The 23,584-nt window shown below is 45.6% G+C and overlaps 1 protein-coding gene across 1 annotated transcript in view; it reads right to left on the bottom strand.

The window, feature by feature from the left end:
- NDST2 (N-deacetylase and N-sulfotransferase 2) overlaps window positions 1-21,393 on the bottom strand; it is a 2,001,368-nt gene extending 1,979,975 nt beyond the window's left edge. The window contains exon 1 of the mRNA XM_069610676.1: window positions 21,000-21,393. The gene's annotated coding sequence lies outside the window, so the exon portion shown is untranslated. The remainder of the gene's footprint in view (window positions 1-20,999) is intronic.
- Between the last annotated feature and the right edge of the window lie 2,191 nt (window positions 21,394-23,584).

The following is a 23,584-nucleotide window of genomic DNA, read 5'->3' as shown; positions in this document are numbered from 1 at the left end:
AAGGTAGGGGAGTAGAAGGTGCCCAGAATAACCTAGGACGGACGATCAGTAAGGAAAGAGGTCAGCCGGTCCAGTGCCCGCTCCGAGATACCCAGGGTATAATGGAGTCATTTTATGAGGATAGAGTGGTTGACCATGTGAAAGGCAGAGGAGAGATCAAGTAGAATGAGCACAGCTGGGGAAATTAAATCAATGGATGTAAGCAGTTCTTCACGGGTGTTCAGAAGAGCAGTTTCCATGCCTTTGGATGGTCAGAATACAGATTGATTATCGGGGAAACCGTCAACAAGTTCAGTGTGTGAGGTAAGTTGGAGGAAGGCCAGCTTCTGCAGGAGTTTCCCAAGGAAGGGGGGTGATAGAAATAGGGTGGCAATTAGCAGGATCTGCTGAAGGTTTTTTAGTAGGGGGAGCACAAGGGAGTGCTTGAGGGAGGAAGGGGATGGATCCAGTAGCAAAAGAGTGATGTAGAAAATCAGCGAGATCGAGCCCATGTTGTCCTTGATGGTTCTGAAGGAGCAAGTGGAGAGGTTCTGGAGGAGCAAGGAGAGACCTGTTTGGAGGAGACTTTCATAGAGTGGACAATTCTAGTAACCTCATTGGGTGTGACAAGGGAGAAGGAGGAGAGAGGGGAAGAAGGAGGGTGAGAGGCCATAGGAGGCAGGGGGTGGGAGATGGGTTGGGGGAGTGAGAAGCAAGGGTGCTCAGGATATCCAGAGTTTTAGTGGTGAAGTGTATGACCAATGCGTTGAAGAGGGCCTGAGAAGGAAGAGGGGAGGAGGAGACTGAGGAAGGGTTGGCTAGTTCCGTGCAGATTTTAAAGAGTTTAGTCGTGTTGTTGAAAGCACCAGATACCCAAGCCTGGATGTGGGCCCTTTTTTTGGCACAGATGGAGAGTCTGTAATGCCTTTGGAGCAGGCGGTAGGCCAGTTTGTCAGAGGGTGTGCCTGAGGTTTGCCACTTCCTTTCCGTAGCTCTGCACGCGTTTCTGGGCTGCAAGTTTGGAGTCAGACCAGATATTACACTTATAGGTAGGTTTCAAGCAGATCCTCATGAGAATGTCCAGAGTGTCAGTAATGGCCAGATGGTGGTTGCTGTCAGCAGAGTCAGAAGTAGATTCAGGGGTGGGGGGGAGAGAGGGGATGAAGGTGGATGCGAAGGCAGCAGCTGACACTCGTTTCATTGGAAGGATGTTTGTGAACGAGGTTGGCAGAGTTTGAGGGGGTGCAGACAGGGGGCAAAGGGGACCCTGGTAAGAAGATTGGAGAGAGTGGTTGGACCAAGAGAGTGGTGTGACCAAGTTGGGGATGCAGGGGGTTTGAAAGAGGTCAGAGTGTATGATGGCGCCCAGAGTGTGTCCAGCTCAGTGGGTTGGACCAGAAGGGAGCATGGAGAGGGATAGAGAAGTACAGAGATCAAGGAAGAGAGTGGATGCTGTGACAGTGGATGTTGAAATCTCCCAAGGAGGAGGAGATTGAAGGTGGTTGAGAGGAGAGAGGAACAGAAATCTGCCCATTCAGAGAGGAACAGGCTGGTGGTACCGGGGGGCCTGTAGATAGTGGCAATGGTCAGAGAGGAGGAGGAGGAGGGTGGAATGACCAACTTGCAGACCAGGCTCTCAAATGAAGAGTAGGGCTGGGTAGGTATGATGGAGGAAGGAACCCACTCCGGGGAGATTGAGGCAACCCCACTGCCAGCACGGCGAGGCCGTACATTGGAAATTATCTTGAAGCCATCAGGAAGAAGGGAGTCAAAAGCAGTGACTGAGCTGGCATTGAACCATGTCTCAGTAAGAGCAAGAATGTTGTTGAAGATCGGTCTGGAAGTTGCATTGACATAGGTGTTGGCGATGGGTAGGCCAGGTTTGGCTCTCAGTAGGTCTTTTATGCTTTTCTCTTCCAGACTTTGTAAGAGAGGGAGGGTAGGCGATAGTGTAGCAGTTGGAGAAGATAGGAAAGTTGTTGAGTGCCAGGAAAGTTGTTGAGTGCCATCAGGGAGGCAGAGGATTGTTGAAGGAAAGCAGAGGAGAGCCTGTACTGCAAAGTTCTGGCCCATCTCACAAGGCGGTCTACAGGTTACATGAGAGGCACAAAATGCAATGCAAAATATGGGGTGCAGGATGTAAACACACCTAGGTTTGAAAATCAAAAACAGGGCACAACACGCAGTCAGGAAAGGAAGATAGGGTGAGGCCGGAGGCAGAATGAGAGGCACAGTAAATGTTTGAATTGTTAATGGAGGAGGCAGTTGAGTTCAGTCATCACTCACTTGACAACTTGCCGGCAGAGTTGGGGTCCAGGGACAATGGATCGATGTATTGCTATTTACAATCCCCTCACACAAGATCTAGCACTGCAAGGTTATTGCAAATGCGCATGTGTGCAATACGCATCTAATAAAATTTGGACCAAAGAGAAATTATTCTGGAAACGGCGATGATAAAACTTACAGTGGTGACATTTCGATGTAACGAGCAGCAGGTTTTTCACCACACAATATGGCCCACAGCTCCCTTTTTTCTTTCCACTGAAGACCACCACCGTATAGTTAAGGTGAGTCGGACTCCCATAGGAAGCCAGAAAAAATGAATTGCTAATAACTTTTGACACATGCAACCGATTTGGTAGAAATTATGAAGACAACTAGGTAAACTCACACAAAGTCCCCCCTCCCTCTCCCCCTCCATTTTGGGAAAGAGGTGTTACATTTTTTTAAAAAAAATAAATAATGCTGTTTCGGCCTACTCCCCATTCATTTTTCCATAGACCAAAAAGGTCAATTTTTTCCCAGACTGCACAGCCCAAGCCGCTAGGTGGATTTGGACCAGGTGCAAAACAACTTGGGCACAAAGCATTGACTTGAAGCCCTTTTGTGGTTTGGGGTTATTCCGTCTAGTAGTTTTTATAATATTTGATTTTTATTTATTTATATTATTTGTAACAAGCTGAGTAACGAGCCCAGAGGCAACACAACACTGAGTACCCGAGGGAAGTAGAGAAAGAAGAAACGGTCATGCAGAAGCACAGAGTCGGATTGTTGAATGGAGGTTACTCAAATAGATGGTAGATGGATTTTTAGCCTGCTCTTAAAGAGCTGCAAATTAGTGCATGGCCTCAGATCTAGAGGAAGGGAGTTCCATATACGTGGAGCAGCATGTGGAAAGGATGTATGCTCCACATAGGAAAGATGCACTCTCAGGGTGTCTACTTAACCAATATTATTTGATCTCTGCACTCTACGCGCTGATAGGCGCGAAATGCGACTGGCCAGATACGTGGAGGCTTGCCCCGAGATACAATTGTGCATAATGCACATCACGCCGTAGGTAATCCGGCTACGAATGGGGAGCCAATGTAATGCTCTCCTGGCCGTTGTAACGTGGTCTCTCCTTGCAGACCTGCAACAATACGCAGTGCATTATTCTGGATCAACTGCAGCCAGGTCATATCTTGTTTGGAAATTCCTAGCAATAGGCTGGAGCAATAATGTGGGCCGTAGCTGAGCTAGGAGCTTCAGATGATAACACGTGCTGGAGACAATACAGTTAACCTGGTTTTTCATAGCCAATTCTGGGTCAAAGATCACACCAAGTGTCTTAACCTTGTTCTGGGTATTGATACGATAGTCTTCAATTTTAAAGGATAAATATTTTGCATCAAGCTTCTTCAGTTGCATTGCAGTTCCCAGCATCAAGAGTTCAGTCTTTAAACTATTTAGGGGCAAATTATTTACTTGCATCCATGATTGGAAAATTTCGTAGGTAGAATTTAACGAGGCAGAATCACGCATGTAATCACCAGTCATGGGCACAAGGCACTGTGTATCGTTCGCGTACACCACACCAGGTTTATCCAGTTGCTCAAATAATGTGATCATAAAAAATATTAAAAAGGGTGGGTGCCACGCATGAGCCCTGTGGGACCCCGCACAAAACAGTGAACTCCTCAGCTATGACATCATCAGAAAATACCCTCGCTCTACGTTCCGTAAGGAATGATTTCACCCACTTCATCGCTGGTTCGGAGAAAAGCGCAGATGTCCACAACATCACTGCGAAAAATAGCGTGATCCACAAGATCAAACACGGCAGAGAGATGCAGGACCCTGAGCATAGTACATTTTGCCAAGTGCCATGGTTTGCATTATGTTGGTCTTGAGCTCTAAGAGGGTAGATTCCGTACTATGGGCTTTTTTAAAGGCAGATTGTTTGTGACCCAAGATGTCATGTACGACCAAAAAAGGCTTCGATCTGAAGATGAGCTACTTTGTCAAGGATCTTCAGCAAATAGGGTACGTTCGTAATGGGGCGATAATTTCCCGCTATACTGGGATCAAGAGAAGCCTTTTTTTTAATAAGCGGTGAAATCCAAGCTAGTTTAATATTGCTTGGGACAGAATTTCCCCTAAAAGATGCATTAACAAACTTAGTAATCAGGGGCACCAAATGGAGCACAGGCCTTAACAGTAATAGCCGGGAAAACATCATCCCTACAATTAGTAGGCTTGAGTTTGCTTAAAATCTCAGACAGATACTGCTCCGATATGGGCTTGAAAGTAAACTCAGGGAATGATTTAGGAACTGCTTGTTCTAAAGTGATTTTCCCATCCGCTGGGCAATCTTTGTTTTTACGACAAATACTTTCTAGTGTTTTTTCTATTTTGTCCAGGAGGGTGCCCCCCTTCTCCAATATAGACATCTATATCTCTGGTAACCAGGTGTTTATAAAGGAAACAGCCACCATCTCCCCCCCCCCACAATGCGAGAGATAGTTGCGGCTATAGCCGAGGGTATCAGAAAATTAAATGCAGGAAAAAAGCTTTTGCGGGTCAAAAAAACAATCAGGCTAGAGGGGGGATGGGGGTGCGCAAGAGCACATCAAGTGATATTTGAGAATTGGGGGGGGGGTCTAGGGACCGAGTTTGCAACACAAAGCTTTTCTGTACTCTCGGCTATCAGAAAGAATAGCCGCGGCTACGCGACACCACAACTTAAGCTTTGTCACAGAAATGACGAGTGTTGTAGGGGGAAATGGGAGAGGGGAGGGGAGTAGGCCATCAGGCTGGTGGGAGATATGTCATAGATGTGGGGGGCACTTGGTGAGATCCTGGGAGCACAGGAAAGTATTTTTTTTTTACCTGTGGCTATAACAAACAAACAGAAATAGGTAGTTTCATTGGTTGTCATACATGCGGGTATAGAGCATCATGCCGGCTACACTCTGTGGTATATCTGTGGCTAGCCAACATTTTGACCGAAGCTGCGTCACAGAATCGACAAGTGTTATAGTGGGCAGGGGAGGTGAGGTAGCCATCAGGGGAATGGGGGAGCTGACATAGATATTGGGGGCACGGAGGGCTGGGAGAGCAGGAAATAATCCCCCCCCCCTAACTGTTTTTTCCAGCGGCTATGACAAACAGAAACATTCAATAACATTGCAGCATAATGCCAGGTGTACATAGCCGCGCTAACGTATCGGGTCAGCTGATGCTACTGTACAAGCAGCTTTGTATATAGGCGCAGGTATTAAGCTACACATTTCTGTACATTAATCAAATTATTCTGTGGATGTATTTCTGATTGGTTGGCGTTAGTGTTGCAATTGTTTACTTGTCTGCGATAATTTGCAGTGAAAATGTGTCGGCCATTTTAGTAGTTTGCTTACTATACTCCTTTTTTGCCTATATATTTGGAAAGTATAATAGGCACCATTTTGTAGACGTTTGCCATTCCGATTGCAGAACTTGCACTATGCGCATGCCGAGTCTGTGGCTGATGGGAAAGTAAGTGAACCTACAGTTTTCAGTGCAAGGCTCTGTGTAGCTGGGTGCAGTGTTGCACAGGGCAATGCCTCATATATTGTATGCTTGACCTATCGTTTGCTGTGTAAGGAGAAGTTAAGAACGTTCACGAATCAAAAGAAATGTTTTTTAAAAAGGAAGGTCATCATAGCCTGAGACTAAGTATGTAGTATGGTGTTGTGGCAGGTCAACTTCAGGTGGTCAAGATGGACCTCATCGGTCACTGGTATCAACCGTTTTTGATATAGCATTAAAGTCCACTATCGAGGACAGGGCTGCTAACGGCCCTCAAACCTGAGTCAGGTAGGCCCAAGCACAGCATTCCTGCACACGCACCCATGAAGCGGTATTTAGCGCCATCAGCACTCAGAGCCACCGTCATCTTCTTTTGTGTGTTTTTAGAGAAACCAGGTTTAGCGCAATTCATGCTTCCCCTAAAAAGAAATTACGCACAGGTCTGCGATTGGAAAGAACATTTTCAGGACCTGGAGGATGAGCCAGGAGGTTCACAGGTGAGGGGGTCAAGGTGTAGAAGCCCAGTGGAGACTTGGTATGGGGCACTGCCTCCAAGGGCCTTGTAAAGGCTGGGCAGAGGCACAGCAGGCTGACATGAAATGCAAGCGACTACTTGCAGATTCTGCTTGTGTTTCCGGCTTCTGGATTTGGCCAGATCTCTTCTGCAGGTGCTAATATATAGCACAATCATAATCGTAGGGCAAAGCTAGCTCTGGTGGCCAACTACATTGCTATGGTATTGAAGTACATCTGTAGTTGTACAGACTGGAGGTAACTATTGTGCACTACTTTGAGTAAACATTGAGTTAGCTAGGTAAGAGAAAAGAAAGTAAGAGACTAAGCCGAGTGGATGGTGTAAGCAGGCAGAGAACTGGGCAAATTAGGTGGAATATTATAGTCTGTAGTCTTTCAAGATATAGTCTAAAGCAATGGGGCGATATAGAATTTCAAGGAGTTTGGTATTGGGTTGAGCACCAATTGCACAGAAATACGCAACCAGCAAGTCATGGAACCGAGTTTGTCATCAACAACATTTGGCCCCATGAGCATGTATATTTTCAAAAGTGTTCACTAGTCAAAATGAAACATCTTCCACACAAAAATAAAATATAGTGTTCTCTGAGATTTAGAGCCATGAGGCTAAACTTTACAGAAAAACCTGGAGACAGTGAAGTATTTTACAGTAGCACTCTAACTACGTAACAACCTACATTTTATGAATGGAATTGCAGGACTATTTTCAAACAAAAATTAACACCTACTGGTCTTTGCCAAGCAGGATATAGTTAGCTTAATACAAGTATCATCCGGATTACTTGCAATTATTTGAAAAAGAAATAACTTTTCTTGCCTAGCACCCCTATAGCACATTTAAGGGTGGAAGAGATGATTACTGCTGCACTCTCTCCATTAGCCCCTTTGAAAATGCAGTGAGCATAGAAAGGAGGGTGGAAAGAGCCCTGATGGCAATAAAGGAATGCAGGGTGAGCTCTGCTTTTATAGAACAGGGTAATTTAAATAGCTATCTGTGCTACACAAGTGTCAATTTAAATAGCAAACCTACAGAATGGCAAAGCAAATTGCTATGCGACACTGCTTATTTTATGCCTTGTTGGAGATTTAAGGAGATGTGGACAAATTCCTTTCTTGTAGTCCACTGCAAATATGTTGGTTTGGTGCACTGATTGATCCATGCAGGATGCTTGTCTTGAGAAAGTTGAAGATTGATCGTAGGTGAAAGGTGTATTTGCTTGCACTCGTCCTAAAACTTTCTCTGCAATATAATGGTATCTCCCACTGCGATCCCTAATTGACTAGTGTGGCACCTCCCGGGACAACCCAATTGTGGCATAAAGCGCAAAGAATTTTAAACTATGAAAGATTGGGTGCCGGTAAAATGACAGCAGGTGGGTTTGGTACTCCACTTGAAGTCGTGGCTTGACTGGTGTTGGCTGGAACGGATGTTGAAAGAGCTGCAGAAGACGTAGATGAAACTGCATGAGCAGACCAATCTAGTGACGTTTAATGCATGTTCTCCTTTTGGGGTTGATGGGCCCTTCTGTAATTGTCATCCACTTCGTCCCAATGTACTCGTACTAGATGATTAATGAATACAGCGGTGCCCAAGCTCTGATGCGACGGTCTATGGTCCATGTCGCCAAAGCTTTTTGCAAAAGGTGCACTGCACGTCCTCTGCCTCCTTCAGAGAATGGTGCTCCTTCACAAGGAGCTCTCAGAAACCGTAAATGTACAGTATGGACTTTCTGTATGGGTTTTTTCAATCCATCTTGGATTTTTTTCCCCCCTCAATGGTATTATACGTGAAGACAACAGTGTACTACGCAAACATTTTCTATGAAAGATGTACGAAAAGTGCAAATTATACCCTTTATTGCAATTCTAAGCCCAATAACCACATTATATGTACAATGTTAATATTTATTGCATAATCACTGTGCATATATTACTATGCCCATTGCTAGCTCTACCGCTGCGCACCTACTGTATCCCACATGCTCTACATCCACCCAGCCTACCTACCATCCTCTCTACCCCAACCACCCACCATACCCCCCCTCATTATCCTCACCCACCTTACCTAACCCAGATCACCCCATCAATCACCCTATTGACCCCTTTTATTACCACCATCGAACCCCTACCATCTATTCCCTCATCTATTCCCTCATCCATACACGCTACCCACACCCTCTCTACCACTTCCCAGCCTACCCTAACCCGTTCAACCCCAAACGACACCCTAGCGCTACTGAATCTATTCATGCTACTGCACCCTACTCCCACCGCCTGTTACACTGTATACATCTAATGAATACACACAATATATAATATTTTTAAAAAGTCATAACCACGACTACTGATGTAAACGATGTGATTGGGCGAACCATACACGCGGTTAATCTTAGCAACAACTGGAGATCGTATCCGCGGCTACAATATAACCAATAATTACATTGCGGCACACTTATTCGCGTTTAGAACTATGCAGGTATCCATACTCGCAGCTATCTTCAGGCCAATAGTATGCTGTATATCTGAGCGACTTATGTAGCCGCGGCTGTAACGGTCTCTTGGGTAGCTGCGGTTATCAGGTTGCCCTTCTTTATCTGTAGCTATAAAGGTGATGTAAACCAGTGTGCGAATGGTTGAATGAAGCTATATTATGAAACATGTTGTATTGGAGGATGGCGTTTACTTTGCATTGTGCATAGAGTGGCCTGCGTCATTAGCAATTCTGAAGTTGACAAGTGCACATTTGATATTTGAGTGGTTATTTGTGAAACATTTATATAGGTTGAAAATGGATAAAAATACCGAAGAAGACTCCAACAACTCTTCTATTGAAGACATTACCACATAGATGTGGACTTAATTCTAATTACTTTAGTGACATTTAACTTTGATTGATATTTAGTTTAAAATAGATTACCATGATACAAAGCACAAAGTATGCATAGCTTAAAAATAAAGTGCAGTGCAAAACAAAATGTCATCTAAATACCTCAGAGATATTTACTCTTTGAATACTACTTCCTTATGCTGAATGATATTCGTTAATTGCAAATATTGTTGTTTCTCCCAATTGAGATGAAGAATAAACTCACAAAATCCTGAAGGCCCAGCAGATTCATCTGGTTGCAGGTCCACAGCATCCCGTTTGAGTATTTCCTTCTCATTTGGATAATTTTGCTCCAACACTCTTGGAAGTTTACCAGTGTAGACCAAAAAACACTGTAACGAGTAGAGGTGTTTTCCTCTCCATGAGAAGTTTTTTCACCCTCTTAAATATTTAATAGGCACAACCTAAATTGTTGCGAGTACTTGGAATACATTCAGTATTCATACATTGCTATTATGAAAAGAAAAGACCAAAGCTTCACCCCTCTTCTTTATATTTCTATTATGGAATATATTGCATTCTCTTTCACAGATGATATGGTGACCGAGCAGACAAAACGAGGCACCCATTAAAGACATTAGTTAAGTAATTTTGAACAACATCACGGTGTCTATGTTGTTTTGAAGTCTATTTCTTTAAAGAAAATCTTTTTTTTAAATAAATTGTATTAGTGATATTGTATTGTCATTTATATATATCGCCTTTTCCCATTTGTATGGCCTCAACGCGCTTTGTGGTAGGAACGTCCTCGGGGGCCCAAGTCGAAGGTATGGGACAATTCTGAGAAAGTCTTAGGAGTATGTGTGTGCATTTGGCCAAGATTAGTAATTGGGTGGGATGGCTAGGCTCCAGTAAGCAACCCAAGAGGTCAGGCATGTGGATATTTAATGAGGGAGGGAACGCCACAGCGCTAGTGCAAGAGACTTCTTGTGTGTACAGCTAGACCGAATGTGTCATAGTTGTAGCAGTATTTTAATGTGTGTGGACAGATAACCGTGCCTGTGGTGTGTTATACGTACCTCGAACTCAGATGGAGCTCATCTTTGATCTTGCCGTTTGTTCAGATCGTCTGTGTGAAAAGACAAGGTACCCTCCTAGGCACTATGGACAGGCTACCCTCAGTCTTCTAAGCGCACTGGACACTGAGTAACTTAGTACATCTTCTAGCGGTGACAGACGGTTACCATAAGATCTTGGGATCATAGGATTCTGTAAACGCAATAGATAGGCTATCCTTATAGCCTTTACTATATATCTTAAGTTCTATGATGGGCTACCTTCAGGCATCTTCTAAGTTCAATATCAAGGATACTTGCGTATATCTTTGCGTGCTACAATGGCCAAGTTACAGATCTTGTGTTTGCAATGGATAGATTATCGTCATATATCTTTGAGTGCAAAGGACATGCTAACATTATAAGGTGCAACAAAAGTGCCCCCCTCCCAATTGCATCTAAGTTCAGCACACTACCACCCTCAAATCAGTCTAACCTTCCCAGATCTCCCGAGTGCGATATATGTGGAACCATCCCAATTTCTTCTAGAGCAGTACATGTGCCAGCTCCACAGTTCTTGACATGCAATACATCAGCAAACCTACACAATTTCATCTAAGTGCAATACATGTGCTTCCATTCACAGTTTCTTCTAGGCTAACTTACCCAATTTCATTCTACAAGCAATACATGTGCTAGCTGTCACAGTTCTTCATTTACAGTACACCTGCTAATCTACAGAATTTCTTCTACATGCATCACATGCGTTAACATACTTAATATCTTCTATCCCCAGATCCATCGAAGCGCGGCACCTTTCCCACTACCCAAATCCATCCGAGTGTGACACATTTCCTTCACCCAAAATACAGCTAAATGCAATACATTTCCTACCCCCAAAATCCATCCAAGTGCGACACCTTTCCTACTCCCCAAATCCATCTACGTGCAACACACTAACTAGCCCCAAAATGAAGCCAAGTACAACACATTTCACAACCCTAAAATCCATCTATCTGCAGCACCTTTCCCACTCCCAAACAAAGAAAATGTTGATAGTATGTTATAAAATAGTTGCAGGGACGTTAAGGTGAGAACTTATCACGACAAAACAATTGAAATTCAGCTAAAGCCACCTTAACTTCTCACCCCCTGTTGCTCAGCCTATTACCACAATGATGACATCACCAAGTACATTACAACAGTAGCCGACACCAACCATGGCCTTTGGCCATGGTTAGTGGGCATGGACAAATATATTTTAACACATTAATGGGCCACTAGTCATGGCTTATGGCCAGTGGGTACAGCCATTGGCCGTGCCCACTGTACATTACACACACCAACTAGCCATGGCCTTCAGCACAACAGTGGCCACCCCGTTTGACCATGCCCACTGTGGGCCACTAGTCATTGCCTTGGACCATGCCAGTGGCTACAGCCTTAGGGCGTGCCCATTGTATATTATAGAACACTAACTAGCGCCTAGCCATGGCCCACTGTATATTCTAACACATTAATGGGCCACTAGCTATGGTATTTAGCCATGGCCAGTGGGCACAGCCTTCAACCTTGCCCAATGTATATTTTACAACATTAACCAGCCAGTAGCTATGGCTTTTGGTGATAGCCAGTGACCATAGCCTCTCGTCATGGCCAAGTTCACGGGCCAAATTTTTATTAAGATAATCAAAGTTTTTATGAACTAACTTATAAATTATGTTATGTCTAATGCCATTTCTAATGTAATATGTTATATACATTGTAATTCGTGTTGTCACCCGTGATGCGATCTGTGATGTCAGTGATCTCATAGAACATGCAATCAGTGATGTCATTGTGGTCATAGGCTGTACAACGGGGGGCGCGAAGTTAAGGTGGCTTTAGCTGAATTTCTGGTATTACCCAAGTTGACCACAGATGATTTGCTCGAGGTCGGTTTGACCAAATTTAGGAAGGGGGTTTTGGATTCATATATATAGGGACTTTGTGGGGGAGGGGGCTGCGAGGGGTCTCCCCCTGCATATATTTGCAGTAAAAACGACCAATAAAAAAGAAAAATGGCCAAACAACCCCAATTCGAATTTCAGGGGTTTTGTGGCGTTAAGTTCTCACCTTAACGTCCCTCCAACTAAAGAATTTTCCTTGAGAATATATCATACATATACATATACATATATTCACACATACACATGTACTTGGCAAGCCGGCATGTAGAGCAGGCGTGTCAGTGTCGAGCTCTCCTGCTTGATCCTGAAAATAGAGATCCTTCGTGCAGCAACGAGAACTAACAGCGGTGAAAGCGATCTCTTTTTGTGAAAAAAGAGAGTATAAGCAGCAGAACGAGGAAGACGCGTGAAGAGTCCACAAAATGTTGTCAAGGCGCCATGTACGATCGTGAGGGAGGACTGACGGTCGACTGGCAACGGAGAACCAGGAGTACTGCACAGCGGCCCGTAGGCAGACCGGAGGAACGCAGACTCTGTACCATTAATGACGGAAAGCGGAAAGAGCAGCAGCGCCAGCCGCAGCAGCAGCGATATCCGCGTAGTGCACAGCTAGCGCACTAAGCGGCATCGAAGTGACGGCAAATAGCGGTTAGCATCACGGCGGACCCGGCTCCCGCATGACACAAGGACACTAATACAGCGGGCATCAAGGTCAGAAGAGTGGCACCCTGTCACCCGAACACTTTAATCTGCGAGAAACCAAACGTACAGCTTAGAAGCCCACGCCCCTGGGGACCGAAACACAGCACATCCATACAGCTGATAACTTCCCCATGTGTTGCACTTGGCATTATCAGAGACCCCCAAGACAGTAGAAACACTGCAGTGTGCCTAAGCACAGCAGCTGAGGGGAAAGGAACAGGGTGTAAAATAAAGCAAAAATAAATAATTAAATAACACTAGACTACTGCACGGGCCAGAGGTGCTCACCCTGATAACCTCGAGGGCAACGCTGGAGAACAGGAGGCGACTCTACAGTAACACAAGCCAACCAGACCATGCAAGCAATCTATAAGAGCACCCAGCAATAAAGCAAGTGTGCATGTAACCAAGCACTCACAGCACATCAATAGATGAACCTGAGCACGAGGTTGCGAGAGTCAGTCACTCCCTGAGCTATAAAAAGAGCAGAAATATCGTCACCAAGGGACCAGAGAATACAATCAAAGTAGGATTGTGCAGGGCTGAGAATAAGAACCCTGAGACACAGGCGCCGAAATCGACCATCCCCAAAGTGACAATACAAGAAGAGCAAGAAGCGCTGAGACTCGAGGGATAGACAAATAAAGGAAAGGCTAAAAACAGCCACATAAGGCCCTAGCCCACTACACAACTCAGGTCCTAGAGAGACAACAAAGAACACACCAACAGCCCGGCAGAGCATAATATACCATAGGCTTTAAGAGAAGCACGTTATGTGAACGACATCAAGAGCAATGTCAAAGCGGAAAAGCAGAGATGACACCACAGAGCAACAAAATCACATACGCAGTCCATAAAAACGCAGAACCATATGGAAAAGAAACCAACCGAATAAGACACCCATACCCGAGTTAAAGCCAACAGAACCACGAGCAAGACTAAATAAAGCCCAACACCCCCCTACGCCATCAGTGAGATAGCAATCTCACCGTCCAGAGACTAAAGTGCATAACCAGCGCAGGACTATACAACTGAGGATACGACTCTTAGAAAACGAGGACAAAAAGCTGACTCCCTCCGAGAAACACAGAGATAAAAGTAGGAGATGACCCCCAGGATCAGAGAACACAGCCTACAACCCAAACGCCGGAAGAGAGGCGAAAAACAGCAGCACAAATCAAACAAGCAACAATGGCGACACAACTTAAACAAGCACCAATAGATACTTACACGAAGAATGAACCCAGAACAGACACTGCACAACAAGAGGAACAGCAGGGGCGCGTCGACCCAGGCACCCCACATAATACCAATGAAAACAAGATCTTGGAAGCAATTGCAGCCATGCACACCTCCGTGGAAACCCATATAGGAGAAATAAAATGCAACATGGGCCTCCTACGCCAGGACGTACGTAACCTAGCCAGTAGAGTGGGAGAAACAGAACAAAAACTAGAAGAGACCGGATCTACAACTAAACAGCTGAAAAAAACAGTCGAAGACCTGACATTCAAACTCAGAACATTACAAGTGAAGGGACATGGAGCCCACGCCTAGCACACTTTAGGTGTTTTATACAGCACGAAGAAAATATTGCCTCCGAATTTTTCTGGGACAAGATAGTCTCGGGCTGTAATGCCGCACTAACAGCAGCGGTGGTACATGTGTTAAAAATCTGTGAAGTCATCATCTAGAAAACTATAGGGTTTTATCATCAGTAAGGGAGGAAATTCCCAAAATAAATCATGGCAAGTGTGGTAATATCAACTGCTAAGTGAAATGGATTAATTATTATTTTTTTTGTTTGATATGTTTGATGAAAAATTTCGAAATACCAACTCTATCCGTTTTAATAATTTTGTAAAGACTTGCGAAAAAGCGAAACAATACAAATAAATAGTCACATGGAATTTACATGGCATGAATAGTTATGTTAAGAGGATGAGAATAATGATGTCCTACCTACGCAGGAAAGCCGTTCAAGTTGCACTATTACAGGAAACCCACCTGACAAACAGTTGCACATATTCAGTAAATGGAGAGGTAAGAGATATGGTTCAGCATACTCCAACTACGCAAGAGGAGTAATATGGATTGCCCCCGGGGTGCCACATCGTATACTACACAAATACTCACACTCAGAGGGAAGGATTATATTATTACATGGATAGAAAAAGTTTTGCACAATTAATACGTATGCACCTAACCAGAACGCAGCGACATTCTACCGTTCGCTGCATTCCATCCAGTCTCTGTATAGGGGTGCCCACTGGATCTGGAAAGGAGACTTCAATTGTGTGTTAGTCCCAGGCCTGGACAGATCGCAATGCTCAAAGAGACCCCCCCCCCCTCATCGAAAGCACTGCAAATATTAGCAAGGGATCTAGAGCTACAGGAAATATGGCGATGTCTACATCAAAGCAAACTAGAATTCTTGTTCTACTGAAGTGTACATAAAATCTATACAAGAATCAACTATGTTTTCATGGGAAAAGAACATATAGGAAGCATAGTGGAAGACACTTACGAGGGCAGAACCCCATCGGATCACTCGCCCATGATAGTACACTGGGCCCTTGCAGACTGTCCAGCACCTATTCCCACATGGAAACTACGAGCAGAATCGCTACGAGACGACAGCTTTAGAGAACACCCGAGACTCCATACAGAACAGTTCTTCGAGCACAATCTAGGAAGTGTTGAATACACATGCACAATATGGGATGCCTATAAGGTGATCATACGAGGAGCAGTGATAGCCACAGCAGGGGGCCGTCCGGAAAGATCTAGAAAACCAAATATCAAAAGTCGAAACACAAATCAAGGAACTGGAAAAGGCAGACTCACCGGGAGAGAACAAAGAAGGCACCCTCATAACACTATGACAAAAATGTATAGAAAAATGGGGGAAAACTAGGCGATTTTAGCTTTGCAAAATACATGGACAGGGCAACAAACCAGGTAGACTTCAAGCCCCGTAGCAGACGAATGCGGACACATATTTCGATCGAGATCAATCATGCCTTCAAAGACTTTTACAGCAAGCTGTACGAAGATAACAGGCACTCCAAGAAAGCAGAAATAATAGAAACCCTGGAAGACAAAGGACTACCCACACGAACAGAACAACGAGAAATGCTGGATAGCCCCCTCACTTTGAAAGAGATACAAGGAGTCAACACTTCATTACCTACCGGGAAAACACCAGGCAGCGACGGGCTCCCACCCGAATTCTATAACGAGTACACAGACTTATTAGCCCCACAACCTACATGAGACATACAAAACAGGTACCTCCTCAGACTTGATGGAACAAGCCCTGCTTCTACCAATCCCAAAACCAGTCAAAGATAAAAGACTATGCGAATCCTACTGGCCAATCGTATTGGCAGAACGGCTCAAAAAGGTAAATCACAACACTGGTTCATCCAGACCAGACGGGATACGTCCCTGGCAGTGCCACAACAGCAAACCTGAGACGACTCCAGGCAGTCAGACAGAACACATGCCAGACCAAAAGGCTGCGCACAGTGGCAGCTCTCGATGCCATCAAGGCATTTGACTGTGCGCTGGGAATGGCCCTTTGCCACTCTAGAACATTATGGAATAGGACACGGATTTATGAGATGGATACGCATACTCTACACAAAGCCATCAGCAAGAGTCTGCACAGGCAAACACAAATCAGATCCATTTCCGATCTGCAGGGTCACTAAACAAGGCTGTCCACTATCATCCCTCCTGTATATCTTGGCACTAGAACCCCTAGCGATTTATATGAGAGAAACATTCACAGACACAGGACTACAAATAGACGGGACCGCACACATCATATCCCTCTATGCAGACGATATACTGCTATATATAAAAAGGTACCCAGAAGACAACCTAGAGACATACCTGGAGGTACTAGACAACTTTGCACATCTATCGGGAAATCGCAATTAGTAAGAGCAAATCCTGTCTGTTTCCCTTGGCGGGCTGGGCAGGCAAAACAGAGGGCCAACTCCCCCACCTCAAACTCCAATGGAACCCGAATACATTTCGCTACCTGGGTATAAATATATATGTCATAACATAGAAGACACCCATAAAACCAACACATTAAGAGCAAAAACAGGCCTGGAATCATCCATACAATTCTGGGGGAACCTCCCCCCCCACCCCCCATCAGTGATGGGACGGATATCGCTAATACAAATGGTAGCCCTCCCTAGATTATTGTACCATTTCATAAATGTATCGTACCTCATACCAAAACATTTTTCAAAGACCTAAACTCAGTACTGGGCAGCTTCATATCAGGTAAAGGCCGAAGAGAGTGCTATGGAAGTGCTCTGTGGGGACTATGCAGAAGGGGTTGCGCCTACCACACTTTGAACTATACTACCTGGCAGGACAATTACAACACATAGCAAGCTGGCTAGCAGACACAGAGACAGTGGACCCTGCCCTATTAAGCAACACAATGTCACCATATTTCCTCAAGGAAGTGTTATGGCTAGAGAAACATAGAATCACAAAACCACCAACGCTCCTACAACTAGAACAGCAGAAATGGAGCAGGAGGAAGAGAATGCTTAGAGTAGACGAACCATACACCCCCCCCACCCGGATGCCACTAGCATCCCTGAATGGAACCAGTGACGAACACCTCAAACAAAGCAGAACCTACTGGGAGAGTAACAGACTAATCCCAACTGGAGACCTAGCCCCAACAGGGATGATACTAGAATTCCACATCCTGATCGAAACCCACAAAATGTACCGTGGCCAATACATTACCTATGCAAGACTTGTCAGACAGCTAAAGACCAAGTGGCCAACCCTGACAGTCTTACAAGCGGAGAACCCTGTGTTAGGCCTCCTGTACGATGTAACTGAAGGAGGACATATGGTATCCAGGCTATACCAGATGCTTCTAGAAGAGATTCCCAAAGAGTCATTCAAAGGAAAACAGACATGGGAAGCAATAATAGGAACAGAAATTACAGACAAAGAATGGGCAAAAGCGAAACTGTACCCCAAGAAGATATCCAGAAATGCCAGACTGAAACAACTGCAATTTTACGTATTCCACAGAGCATATCTGACCCCAGGAAGAATATCAAGCTTCTCTGGAGCAAATATACAAACCGGCCCAAAATGTGGAGAAGAAAATGCAGACATAGGCCACATGATCTGGCGCTGCCCAAAAATCCAAATGTACTTGCAAGAAATAGAACAACGCTTACGTGAAAAAGGGATAAATGGCCAGGACTGGACAATCGAAGCTTGCCTTCTACACCTATACAAACACCCAACAAAAACAGGGCAATGAAAAAGTTGATAGACATGTTGTGGGCACTGACCAAACGGCGAATAGCGATGAAGTGAAAAGCCAGTGACGGACCGAGCGTTGAAGAGTGGTGGAAAGATTTGAAAAGGTGGACTATAGCAGAACCAGCAGTCTGGTACAAATCACTTAGAAGAGGAAGGAAAGATTACATCATGGAACGCACTGGTACAAGGATTGTTCACTTCACCAGACGATAAACCGCCTTGAAACATTTTACCCGATCAAAAACAAGCACAAGACAACCAAGAGACACACGATGCTCAAAGCCTACTAACGCATATCCTCCTTAAAGAGTCTTTGACCCGGGCACTTGCAGTTTCAAGAAAAACGACCTTGAGACACAGTTATGGTTTTAAAGTTGGGGTTAGGCAGGGTACTGGAGGGGGTAGGGAATGAGACCCAAACAAATGACAAAACCATGAGCAAGACTATTTGTTTAATGGTATTTGTAAAACTTCAATACTTTTTTTTTAAAAAAAATATATATTCAGTGAAAAGAAAAAACGTTGTTAAAAAAGGGACGTTATGGTTAAGTTGAGCTACTAAAAACCTATGAAATTCAGTGAAAAAATGTTAAAGGCGCATTATGGTTCAGTTGCCCTAAGAAAAATCTAGCGCATTCAGTGCAAAAACAAAATGAACGTTATACTTACTTAGCGGTAACAACAACCTATCCACATTATGGGTACACATAAAACCGAAAACCCCCAGAAATGTGCCCGTTATATGTGGTCCTAGCATTGAACATTACATTCCTTCCCTATCGTCAACTGGTACATTGTATCAGGGTGCCCTAGGTACAAGGTTTGATCTTGAGAAAGTCTCCTGCTATTAATGGGTGAAATACTATAATAAACAGCAGGCTTTGAAAATGCTGGGCGCTATTTAGCTCCCGCTTCTACCCCAGTTACCAGGGGCTACTTTTGGCTACACAGGCAAACTGGTGCCTTACAAACATGCATATGACACATTAACTTTAAGTGTTTCAGAATGTACGTAAAGAAGAGTAACGATATTTAAATATAATGGATGTTCATCAAATCTTAATTTTGGACCCTATAACATGAAGAACAAAGGCCTGGAAACTGCATCAACTGTACGCACTCCAGATTTAACCAGGAGGATACATTCCTTTTAGGGGTCATATCAGCTACTAATGTGTATCAGTAATATTTTTATTTATTTATATTGCACACCTTGCCCTGGGACATCTGGGCGCATAATTTGCAAGGTAATGGTTACATACAGGAAAACAAATTTCCCAGGGGGAAAAAAACAAATCTGAACAATGAAAGTGCTGATCTTAAGTACACTGGGCGTACTTATTCAAACATGTACATGCATCTGCTGTCCAGATGACTAACAGCTGTCCAGATGACTAACACGCAAATAAGGACATATGCACATGGCGTTAAATTTACGCAGGCTCTCTAGCGTGCAGCACAATTTGACTGGGATTTTATAAAATGTGTCATCCCCATTTCTTTGCTGAAATAGCCAAGTGAAAGAAACCCTGAGACAAAGCTCAAAGTCCACCACTCAAAGAAAAAGCTAGAATCACAACAATAAGTGCTCAAAGTCTCCACAGATGTGAGAAGCCCAATCGGAACAGTTCAACCAGCAGTCATCTACCAAGGATGCGAGAGGAGGGCCCGATTTGTTCTTGTTACTTGACATTACACTATGCATGGTTCGGGGGTTAAAAAGACCAAGGAAGGGAGGAGGAGGAGGAGGATGCGGCGGCGCTGGACCATCTATGTATTGCAAAGCGCAAGAGGGCTGCACCAAGTATACACAGGGGTAGTGAAACAATCGGGGCAACACAATGGAGAGACTAGACATCATCACTTGCAATGGAATCGAACAGCCTAAACAGCAGCATGGCCAAGCGGCGCAGTGGCACAGAAAATCCTAGTACTAATGACACCCTTGGCAGCGCCAAAAGACAATGTATGCTCGACTGCTAAGAATGACAGTCCTTCGTTAAAAAAAAATCGATTCACAACCCAAATAACACGAGTAGGGGGAAATGATTGTGCAGAAGGGCTCTGAATGGATTTAAAACAATTCTTGGAATTCAAAAAAGTGCACATCATCCCTACGAAGGGTACCACGTTCCACCTATATTTTTGACAAGGTCATGATGCACCTACCTGTTCCTCATCTCAGGACGAGGATCACTAAATCCAGAGGCGGTACATTGGCAACACAGTTCTAAATCACATCTCTCAACTCTTGCAACCTGCCAGGAGAGTCCTCGATAAGGGCAAGCTGCTGCCAGTCTTCAGCCACTCTCGGGCAGCTGAAATATGGATGCAGTGTTCATGTGTATTGTTGTTTTAGACTGCTAATGTGAAGGATTGTATGTATTTCCCTGGGAGCAAATGGCAAGCATACGGGGGAGGGTCGTGTAAGCAGGGGAGTTGCTAGGTCTGGAAAAGACCCGGGGCTACGCTGATGTCGAAACTGTTGGGACTGGGGGCTAGCTAGTCTTTTGGCTGTAGCTCCTGAGATTCTATCCGGGGCTACAACCAAAAGATCAGGGGCTTTAGCCCCCTTAGCCCCCCCCCTAGCAACGCCCCTGCGTGTAAGGCTGAATTCCTCCGTTGGTCCCCAGGAGTTTAGGGTCCAAGTGAACGTCTTGATTTGCATCAATTCATATGTGGTCTCCTCTTTCTCCTCTCACATGGTATGAGGTCCTACTGAAAAAGCGTAATATATTCAAACTAAAAAACAGTGAAAGCATTTAGGATTAGTAAAAAGGAGAGAAAAGCGATCGGTACCTGCTCACTGCCGATAAACACTGCTTTGTAGGGATGTGGGACTAGGTGCCATGCAGGGCCCCCTCTCCCAAGAAGGGGCACATGTCGTTACGCCGGATTGAGCAGGACGCCTCAAGGGGCGCAGGACTGCTGTTCCTGATGTGTGGGACCGTTCCTCCCGACGAGGTCAGGGTTCACCCTCCAGCCGCCAACCCTGGGATTGACTAAACCGCGACCTGCTGCTGTCTCCTTCACCAGCTTGATCTGTACCCGCCACCGTGACACGCCAGCAGCAACGGCGAGGAACGCTGCAACACGAATCCTGGCAGCAGGGCCTGCCTCCTCATGTACACAGCCCAGCGCCGCCTCACCGAACCACTGCCACCCAGCCCCACCTCACACAGGCCCTGCCTACCCCAGCACACAGAGCAACTCCGCCCAGTCATCACCGCTTCTCGCAGACTTCCGCCTCCGCACCGAAAAACAGTGCTGTAAAAAAAAAAAAAAAAACAGGCAAGTACCCGCAAGGATTTTTCTGATGACCAACGACCTTCCGAGCTTCTCAAGCGAATTTCGCTTTGTAATGTCTCGCTTCTAGTCAACATTTCTAATACAGCGATATTGCCTTGCAAAATGTTCCTCTAGAACGTTAAATACATGTCACCGCACAGCGACTGGACGAAAGTTATCTCTTATCAAATGTTTTGACAAAAAAAATCGGCAGTTTCATCAGAATATATTTGAACAAAGAAGGCAACAAAATGCAAAGGGTGACTGGGGATTTAATTACTTTATGATAAATTATTAGAACAGTGTTACTGTTAGATCGTTACCACATACAGGCAAAGGATTACAGGACAGTTTTACTCATTCAACTTTATTCTAATAGCTAAGTCCTTGTGATTTTTAGCCTCACCCAGACCCATAGCTCTCAACCATTTGTGTTGCAAAGGAGGGTGAAATCACCCGATTTTGTTTTTGGCGGGTGAGACGCCCATTGGAATGAATGGGCGTGCAGGAGGCTGTTATGTCTCTGATTCCGGCCGAGGCATCGGCGGTGTTGTATAGCCACCCATGCCTCGAGTGGCTCACATGCATACACGCGCACACGCACAAATTCAGAGAGACACGGGACGCGATGCTGCCTGCTACGCGTCCCGGCTGCAACTGCCCGCACGAGCGCGGTTTATTAACCTGCGCATGCGCAGGTCCCAAACGAGGCTCGCGCATGCGCTACAACTATCTGGGACATCACATCCCTTATTTTTTTCATCAACAAAACAGTTCAACAACATGGTGCGCTAACAACGCAAAACCGGTAAATTACAAACTGTATACTTCCATCACTGGGGACCACCCTTGGAGACATCTGCTCAGTCCCCGGAGTCCAGGACATAATCCTTGAGGTGAGCCGGCATTCTCCGGTCTCTCCGCACGGGGTACCTCGAGGTGCCTGGCCCAGTCCCACTGTTACTGACGTCCGCGGGGGCGATGTCGCTGGTGAGATCCTCGACTGGGGCCTTGGGGATAGTGTCCTGGTGTGGCCTTTCCTCGAGACCTGTGGCCCCCGGTGAGGTGTCCACTTTTTTGAAGAAATACCTATTGTGGGTGACAGTGCCGCGGTCACAGGCCGCTGTCACCATAGTTCCTTTCATGTGGGTGACCTTCCACGGGCGAGGCTCGTAGGGTAGGGACAGTTTGCCCTTGGGGTGTCGGTTCCGAACCAAAACAGAGTCACCGACACACACCTCGGTGTCGTGCAGTCCTCGTCTCTCGCTCTCCTTCTGATTGCGCACTGCGCGCTCCTCTCGGACTTTGTTGTTGTCTATGACACCTGGTCTCCTGCCCTCCACTTCTGGTATCATTCCCCGAGGGCAACGCCCGAACAGCGCCTCCGCAGGGGCAACCCCCTTCGATTGGTGAGGCGTGGTGTGATATTTTCGCAGAAACTCCACAAGCTTTTTCAGAAGGTCCTCATCCCCACTGGCGGAAATCCTCAGTACCTTATTCAAGGTACGCATCATCCTTTCAGCCTCTCCGTTCGCTCGAGGCCACAGCGGGGATACCCTGCGGTGACGGATCCTCCTCTGTTGGAGATACTGGGCAAACTGGCTGCCGGTAAACGGCGGTCCATTGTCCGAGCAAAGTATCTCTGGGAATCCATGCGCCGCAAACATTTTGTCTAGGGCCTTCGTGGTAAACTCCGTCGCGGTGGACTCCACTACCTCCACCTCCGGATACCTCGACCACTGATCCACCGCCACCAGAAGATACATGCCTCGACCCGTTGATCCAAAGTCCACGTGGACGGTTCCCCACGGCTTCTCACTCCGTTCCATAGAACTGATAGGTGGGGCCTTGTCTCCTGGGTTGGCTGCCTGACACGACAAGCACTTTCTCACAAAGCTCTCCACCATCCCCTCCAAATCAGGAAACCAGACCTTGGGCCGAAGTCTCGCCTTGGTCTTGACGACCCCTTGATGCCCGATATGCGCCAGCTCCAACACGCGCCCCCTTAACGCCTGCGGGATCACGATCTGCCTCCCTCTTAGGATCAAACCATCATCTGAGACCGACAGTTCGTCCCGCACCTTCCAGAGTGCCCG

This window comes from Ambystoma mexicanum, chromosome 8 (assembly GCF_040938575.1).
Source record: "Ambystoma mexicanum isolate Mex_15411 chromosome 8, UKY_AmexF1_1, whole genome shotgun sequence".
Taxonomy (NCBI): Eukaryota; Metazoa; Chordata; class Amphibia; order Caudata; family Ambystomatidae; genus Ambystoma; species Ambystoma mexicanum.
Note: the sequence above shows the minus strand (reverse complement) of the source record. Positions and strands in the feature narration are given on the sequence as shown.